General features: G+C 43.3%; 1 long non-coding RNA gene across 1 annotated transcript; it reads right to left on the bottom strand.

Annotated features, from left to right (window-relative positions):
* Positions 1-5,262: 5,262 nt before the first annotated feature.
* Positions 5,263-8,028, bottom strand: LOC310765311. Its single transcript, XR_014549517.1, has 3 exons — positions 7,231-8,028; positions 6,436-6,975; positions 5,263-6,245 (listed from the first exon to the last, which is right to left on the bottom strand). It is a non-coding gene; the product is annotated as an uncharacterized lncRNA (long non-coding RNA).
* Positions 8,029-8,664: the final 636 nt, after the last annotated feature.

The following is an 8,664-nucleotide window of genomic DNA, read 5'->3' on the forward strand; positions in this document are numbered from 1 at the left end:
TGACTTCTGGGGAAGAAGCCAAAAGAGCAGAGTCTTGTGGTGATGCAGATGAATTCAGTACTGTATGCCTTACATCACTTTAATATTACGTATCAATTTAACAGGGATTCATTTAACTCTTGTCCTGTATATAGAATGAAAGCTCCTAGTCTCTCCCCCCCCCCATCATAGGCCACAGGGAAAGTAAAGTTTTGCTTGAAAGATACGAGGCCAAATGGTTTTAATTATTACATTCTAAATAAATCAGAAAAATGTCAAGGAACTCTTTTATAAGCACTAGGAATGGCAGAGAAATCTGCCCTCCTTGGATCCCTAAGTGAACTCACCTGATCTAATCTGGATGGGTCATGACACAGATTGAATCAATGGTCCACTTCAGAATCTTCAGTCTGGATGTTCTCTTGCTGTCTTTTCAGTTAAAGAATGGGATAAAATGCTTTTTCAAAGTCAATACGGTGGTACCTTGGTTCTCAAACTTAATGCTTTCCGGAAGTCCATTCCAAAACCAAAGTGTTCCAAAACCAAGGCACACTTTCCCATAGAAAGCAATGCAAAATGGATTACAGTGGTACCTCTGGTTACGTACTTAATTCATTCTGGAGGTCCATTCTTAACCTGAAACTGTTCTTAACCTGGAGCACCACTTTAGCTAATAGGGCTTCCCTCTGCTGCCGCGCCACTGCCGCACGATTTCTGTTCTCATCCTGAAGCAAAGTTCTTAACCCGAGGTACTATTTCTGGGTTAGTGGAGTCTGTAATCTGAAGCATCTGTAACCTGAAGCGTATGTAACCTGAAGTACCACTGTAATCCATTCCAGACTTTGACGTACTAAAACAGCAATTTAACATGAATTTTGCTATCTAACGAGACCATTGATCCATAAAATGAAAGCAATAAGCAATGTACTGGAGTCAAACATCAATCAGTCAGTAGCTGAACTGGGTTCCACACAGTCACGAAAACAAAAACAAAGAGCCACAAAAACAGAAACGCAAAATAAATAGCAAAAATAGACCAATGTCAAGGTAACGCTCCAAACGGAAGGGTGGCCCTCAAAATGACCGCTCCCCGCTTAAAACGGGGGGCGCCCTTTGCGTGGATGCGCGCAGCCCTAGATCTGGAGCGGCTCCATCAGCATAGGCTTGGCTTTGCCTTCCCTCAGGTGGGATACCTGGAGGTCTCCGCCTACCTCAGTCAGTTGTCCAATCCCACCTGGGGGAAGCGTTGCCAAGGAGACCAGGCCAGGTAGGGGAGGGATTACCTGCCCACACAATAGAGGGAGGATCTTACCTGGGAATCCTCACTTGGCTCCAGAGCTTCTCCCACCCTACCCACCCTCAGTTAATGTCTTCTTTTGCAGGTTAACTTTTCTTCATAGGTTTTGCAGGTTAACTTTTCTTCACAGGTATGCGGGCGCTGCTACGTTAAGGTCGCTGTTAAAGGGCCGGAAAGGAATTTCCCTGCATTGGCAGGTTTCGCCTTTCCCGTAGCAAAAACGTCACAACTTTGGCAGTATCAGGCCTTGGACGGAATCCTTTTGTCCATCTTCCTCTTTGCGGCGGCGATACCAGGGTTCCCCGTTAAAGGGGTTTCTGAAGGGAGGCTTTGACCGTACGCCGAAAGGTCGTCATTGCTCTCCCCTGCGGCAGCGGCTATCTCTGCTTGAGCATATGTTCCCCAGAGCCGGACCATCCCCCCCCACACACTGGATAACCCTGAAGCTCCCTAGGTCCCCGGCTGGGGACTGGAGAGGGAGAACGCCCAATGCCTGAGCCAAGGTCTACCCACATTTGAAATTTAATAAAGTTGTGGTCAATTTAATCCCATAGCACATTGTTTTGAGTTGTTATTCCACATGACGGGGAGGACTGCTCGGGATCTGGGGACTCCGCCTGTCCACGCAATTGGAAGCGTAACACTCAAAACGGAGCACGTTCGACTTCCGAAAAAAGTTCGCAAACTGGAACACTTACTTCTGGGTTTGCAGTGTTTGGGTTCCAAGTTGTTTGAGTACCAAACGTTTGAGAACCAAGGTACCACTGTAAAGCTATTGAATTAGACTCACAGTTGTCTAAATTCTAATGCCACCTTGGCATAACTTTGTTCTCCTCCCCCAGCATAAGTGATACATCTTGAATTACATGCCTCAGCAGTGAGGTCAGTACTGTATCTAGCTTGATTATAATCCTGTATCCCCTCCCCCCCACCGCCCAGCAAAAAAATGGATCAGAAAAATATTGTTGCTGGCAAAATTGCGTAGAGCCGTAAACCCTTGAGAACAGCCGCCCTGCAAGTTTTCCAGAGGGCTGCTAGCTTGGCTTTGGGAAGGAGGTGTGAGGACTCTGGCAGGGTCCAGAGTTCTTCCTCTTTCCCAAAGCCAGTAAAGACTGCAATTGATCACAACTTCACACACGGGGGGATTAAATAAATGGAGAGTGGGTTTCTTCTGCTTTCCATTTATTTATTTATTCCCCACCCAACAAAGCTGTGATCATGTGCCCGTATTTTTAAAATATGCACTCAGGGTAAACCTATTGAAATTAGTGGACATTGGTTTCTTAGATCCTTTAATTTTAACGGGTTGATGGTTAGAACATAGATGAAATACTCAGATTTTTAATGAACTATGTAGGACCAATTCAGTATAGTCATACCTCGGGTTACAGACGCTTCAGGTTGCGTTTCTCAGGTTATGGACCTGCCAAAACCTGGAAATACTGGAATGGGTTACTTCCAGGTTTGGGGGGCTGTTGCATGCACAGAAGCGCTAAATTTCGCTTTGCGCATGCTCAGAAGCACCAAATCGCAACCCGTGCATGTTTCCTTTTTGGAAATGAGGCACAGCTGAGACCGTGGTGTCTTTCTGATATATAATTTATTTACTGTCTCACCAGAGTGGTGCATGTTCTAGTTATCTCCCGCTTGTACAACTGCAATGCGCTCTACATGGGACTACCTTTGAAGGTAACCCAGAAACTACAACTAATCTAGAATGCGGCAGCTAGACTGGTGACTGGGAGTGGCCACCAGGACCACATAACACCGGTCCTGAAAGACCAACATTGGCTCCCAGTATGCTTCTGAGCACAATTCAAAGTGTTGGTGCTGACCTTTAAAGCCCTAAACCAGGCTTCCTCAACCTCGGCCCTCCAGATGTTTTGAGACTACAATTCCCAGCATCCCTGACCACTGGTCCTGCTAGCTAGGGATCATGAGAGTTGTAGGCCAAAAACATCTGGAGGGCCAAGCTTGAGGAAGCCTGCCCTATACGGCCTTGGCCCAGTACACCTGAATGTGTTTGCTGTTATGCTGCCCAAAGTAAGTGTTGATAACATAAAAACATATGCACAGATCTTGAACTACTCTTCTATGTTTGTATGGGCACCCCACGCCAATTCAATTCCCAGATGCTTTTACACTAATGGCATTTTAAGAAGCAGATACACACATGATATGTTACTTGTACTCTCACAGGTTGTTTCTGAGCACAATTCAAAGTGTTGGTGCTGACCTTTGAAGCCATAAACAGCCTCAGCCCAGTATACCTGAAGGAGCGTCTCCACCCCCATTGTTCAGCCCGGACACTGAGGTCCAGCGCCGAGGGACTTCTGGCGGTTCCCTCACTGCGAGAAGTGAAGTTACAGGGAACCAAACAGAGGGCATTCTTGATAGTGGCGCCCACCCTGTGGAACGCTCTCCCATCTGATGTCAATGAAATAAACAACTATCTGACTTTTACAAGATATCTGAAGGCAGCCCTGTTTAGGGAAGTTTTTAATGTTTGATGTTTTATTGTGTTTTTAACACTCTGTTGGGAGCTGCCCAGAATGGCTGGAGAATGAATGAATGAATGAATGAATGAATGAATGAATGAATGAATACACACACTCAAAAAGGGTCTTGTTTCTCCCACAGCTGTAGCAGTGGATTCTGACAGAAATCTACCGTCATCTTCTGACCCTCTCTCCAGCTTTCTTGCCTTTAACAGCCTGCAACCTATTTTTCCTTTAGGTCACCCCACGGCAAACCCTAACTGCCTTTGTCTTCTAACTATGAGCTGAGGAAGGGGCACAGAGCCTCCTCTTCTTGCCTTTCCTAATAGCTCATCGCTTCAGGTGATTTTCTCACAATGAAAATTGCCTGGCGTATCTTTTAACATATGCTGAATCCAGGGGTTCAATGCCTGGCACCCAGAAACTCATAACATTTCACTTCCTTGCAGCCTAAGGAAAGCTGTTTGTTTCTTGGTGAAAGACACTGGCAGAAATTGCTAATGTAGAGTAACGTCTGATAATGGATCAGTGTGGTGTCTGTTTGAAATGCAATTAGTTAAAATGCAGATTTAAAAGTGGTTATAATGTATTTGGATCCTGTATTTTTTAAAGCGCAACGCCTATCTATAGATGTAAAAGAATATAGAGTAAAGTGTTATGCTATATAGTTATGTTTAGAACTTTATAGTGTTTATAGCTTAATAGTATTATAAAGTATATAAGGTATTGTGTGTACGATACACGTAGATTTGCATATTTTAGGCAGGAACCCCAAAATACTTTTTACGATTCCTGCCCATTGCTGCATCGAGGCTGGTATATGCAACCTCGCCTACGAAATGATTTTCGGGGGTGGGACATGCGATGGAAAAGTTTGTTTAGTGAGCAGGTTGAGTCACCGAAGTGCTTTTTCCCCTGCCAGAAAACCGTTAACTGACAACAGCTCCTGACTGGCCAGAGTTCCAAGGGAGGCAGTTGGAGTGAGAGTCGGTGTTAGAGACCCATGGGGTCCGTGAGGGAGAAATTGGAGGATGGAGTGATGGCCATGAAGAATAAGAAGGAAACATTAGTGAAGATGAGATCACTATATGTTCAACCGAGTGACCAGGGGATGGAGGCCACCACTGCTGATATGGATGGTGTCTGTGGATCTTTCTGACACTTCCGCTCGCTGAGTCACTTTGCTGAGCAACTATTTATCTATAGTTCAAAGAAAAGAGATTGCTGGTGTAAATTGTGTTTTCCGAAAAATGAAAATTTCTTCATCTTGCCTGTAAGTATATCTCTTCTTCTTTCTGCAGTCTGCTTCTTTTGCTATCCCTTAAGGTTTCGACACATAGGGAACCAGGTCATGGTTAGATTAATTTTTAAAGATTGTCCTCAGGGCCCCTTAGATGCTTTGAGGGAAATGGCTTGCAGTGCAGGGATAGAGAGTATCGAGGAACTAACTAGAATCCATTTCGTGACCTTCTTCCTTTTCTTCCCTAGATGTTCCGGTCTGCGCAGGTTGAGAGAGCTGCTGGCCTCCTGTTGCCGCTCCATAAAAATCCATCCCCTGGACTGTATGAGGGAAGAAAGCGTCATAGTTGATGGAAGGAGGATTAAATTAAGAACAATCTATGTTAGGCCAAAAGACCAGGGGATGGATGCCAGCAGTTCTTCCACCAGTGGTGAGTGTTGATCTGTTAGAGACCCATGGGTTCTGTGAGGGAGAAATCGGAGGATGGAGTGATGGTCATGAAGGATAAGAAGGAAACATCAGTGAAGATGAAATCACTATATGTTCAACCAAGCGACCAGGGGATGGAGGCCACCACTGCGGATATGGATGGTGTCTGTGGATCTTTCTGACACGTCCCCCTATTTATGGATAGTTCAAAGAAAAGAGATCGTTGGTATGAATTGTGTTTTCCGAAAAATGAAAATTTCTTCATCTTGCCTGTAAGTATATCTCTTCTTCTTTCCACAGTCTGCTTCTTTTGCTATCCCTTAAGGTTTTGACACATAGGGAACCAGGTCATGATTAGATTAATTTTTAAAAATTGTCTTCAGGGCCCCCTTAGCTGCTTTGAGGGAAATGGCTTGCCTTCTCCCTTGTGGTCATCATCACAAGAAGGGGATCTCCCAGTTTTGGAGGGTCCTTTGACAAAATGGGTTCAACTGTTTGCTGTACTCTCCATGAGAGGTTTCTGAAAGTAGGTTCAGCTGCCCTGTTCCCCAAATTTAGCACAGAGACATAGAGTATCAGGAAAGTATCTAGAACCCATTTCCTGACTATTTTCCCTCTTCTTCCCTAGATTTGAGAGCTGCTGGCCTCCTGTTGCCGTTCCATGAAAATCCATCCCCTTGTCTGTTTGGAGGAAGAAAGTGTGATGGTATATGGAAGAAAGATTAAAGGAAGAACGATTTATGTAAGACTGAGAGACCAGGGGATGGATACCACCATGAAGAACAGAGAGGCCAGAGAGAATCTGGCTTGCCGGGGCGGGGGGAGTCAGCTCCCTGATTTAAGAAGAGTTCAGGGATAGGATGAGGAAGGGAGGAAGGTAAAATAACGTAAGCCACCTGGAGATCCTTGCAGGAAAGATCGGTTATCAACGTTATAATAGATGAAAAAATTAAGAATCTTTTTTCTTCTTTTCTCTTCCAGGCAGTGACAACAGTGAGACTAGCAGCTCCAGCACAGCTCTCTCTCCCCTCCAAGACCCAGTTCCCCCGTCCCCAAAAACTCAAATATATATATAAATAAATAGTATATATTTCCAAAACACCATGAGTCTCCAGTGTGGTCTTTCGTCACAAGGCAACAGACTTTTTAAAGAAACTGCAAAGAGTTGCTCATAGAAGTAGAACAACAACTGAAGATAGAAGACAGTTAGTTACAGAATGGTTGCAATACCTTCAAGTAAATGATGCGTTTAAAATAGATAAGAAAAATGGATTTAGTACAGAAATCTCAAGGTTTCTAAAGGAATTATTGGGAAATAATGTGAAGTTACTTTCTAAAATGTGTACATTGTTGCTAGAGTGGCAAACTAAGGATGAAGAAGTCAAATCAGTAATGATAAAATGGGCACAAGACGTTGGGCATAATATTCAATTTTCATCTTGGGAAAAGTTATGGAGGGAAGACTTAAAAATTACAGTGTGCTGTGCGTTGAAGGAAAATTATATGAAAATGATGCATCGGTACAGTGGTACCTCGCAAGACGAAATTAATTCGTTCTGCAAGTTTTTTTGTCTTGCGAATTTTTCGTCTTGCGAAGCACGGATTCCCTGGGTATTAACGGTTTTAAGAAAAAGGAAACAAACTCGCAAGACGTTTTTGTCTTGTGAAGCAAGCCCATAGGGAAATTTGTCTTGCGAAGCAACTCAAAAAGCGAAAAACTCTTTCGTCTTGCGAGTTTTTCGTCTTACGAGGCATTCGTCTTGCGAGGTACCACTGTATTAAATTACACCTGTAAAACTAGCAAAAATGTATAGAACTGATTCAAATGTTTGCTGGAAATGTAAGGAGAAGAAAGGCACGTTCTACCACATGTGGTGGACGTGCAAGATAATTAAAACATTTTGGGAAATGATTTACAATGAGTTGAAAAAATGTTTAAAATAACATTTGTGGGGAAAAACAGAGACTTTTTTTGTTAGGCATTTTAGGTATAGAGATTCTGAGGGAGCAGAAACGACTATTCATGTACATGATGACAGCACTAAGGATACTACTGGCCCAGAGATGGAAAAAAGATAAAGTTCCATCCAGAGAGGAATGATGAACTATGCCAAAATGGCGAAACTGGCCGGGAAAATCATAAACCAGGAAGAGAAAATTTTAAAGAAAGAATGGGGGAAATTTATAGTGCATTTAAGAGAACACTGTTCTAAACAACCAAAAACTTTGGCAGGATTTGAGTAATGCTTGCAATTTACGAAAACTATGGAAAAATGGATTGCTACTCCATTAGCAAATTAGAGAAAATAAGATAAGCAGATGAAAAAGAGAGAGATTGATAATGGTAACCATGGAAGGGCAGATGAAGTCAAAGGATTCAGAGAATCCTAAATGAAGGGATGAATGATGTGTTTGAATTTAAATTTGTTATGCAAAACTTAATAAAAACACATTTTTTAAAAAAGATAAATAAACAGATAATTTTTGTGTTATTCCTTTACAAACATGCTAGTCTTTGGGGTTGCTTTTTTCCAACAGTTGTGAGCATGGGTGGAAATCCCGGCTCTCGCTGCAGGAGTCTACAGTTTGGCTCCTTCCTTTGTGGATGCTATAATAATAATAATAATAATAATAATAATAATAATAATAATAATAATAAAAAATTATTTATACCCTGCCCATGTGGCCAGGCCTCCCAGCCACTCTGTGCAGCTTCCAGCAGAATATTAAAATACAATAATTCATCAAATATTAAAAGCTTCTCTAAACAGGGCTGCCTTCAGATGTCTTCTAAAAGTCAGATAGTTGTTTATTTCTTTGACATTTGGTGGGAGGGCATTCCACAGGGCGGGGGCCACTACCGAAAAGGCCCTCTGCCTGGTTCCCTGTAACTTCGCTTCTCGCAGTGAGGGAACCACCAGAAGGCCCTCGGTGCTGGACCTAAGTGTCCGGGCAGAACAATGGGGGTGGAGACGCAGAGAGGAAGGGGGGAGAGCTGGTTAAAATAGAATAAGATACCATTTAGGCAATTTCTGAGAGGCAGTTGCACAGATTTGTTATTTTCACCATTACAGTGGTACCTCGGGTTACATACGGTTCAGGTTACATACGCTTCAGGTTACAGACTCCGCTAACCCAGAAATATTACCTCGGGTTAAGAACTTTGCTTCAGGATGAGAACAGAAATCGTGCTCTGGCAGCCCGGCGGCAGCGGGAGGCCC

This window comes from Podarcis filfolensis (genome assembly GCF_964270895.1).
Source record: "Podarcis filfolensis genome assembly, chromosome: 6".
NCBI lineage: Eukaryota > Metazoa > Chordata > Lepidosauria > Squamata > Lacertidae > Podarcis > Podarcis filfolensis.